A 242-nucleotide genomic window follows, 5' to 3' on the forward strand; every position below is an offset into this window, starting at 1 on the left:
GAAATTTACTGTAAGAAAATTGGCCAACAAACAGCTAAATAGCAAGGGGTAGTCCTATAAAGATTATAACACGTGAATTGTTCGTCACATTAAAGGCGGAATTTTCTTCAGCAGCATCAATTATCCGCAACATATTTTGCGGCTTTTCTGGCACATCATTTCTACCAGTTATACAGAGCACGCATCGTAAAAAAGGGGCGGAGAGAAAAAGTATCGAATTAACAGGTTACTTCAACAAAATA

The sequence above is a fragment of the Perna viridis genome, chromosome 1, assembly GCF_037379345.1.
Source record: "Perna viridis isolate PV_CMFRI_1.1 ecotype Kerala chromosome 1, ASM3737934v1, whole genome shotgun sequence".
Taxonomy (NCBI): Eukaryota; Metazoa; Mollusca; class Bivalvia; order Mytilida; family Mytilidae; genus Perna; species Perna viridis.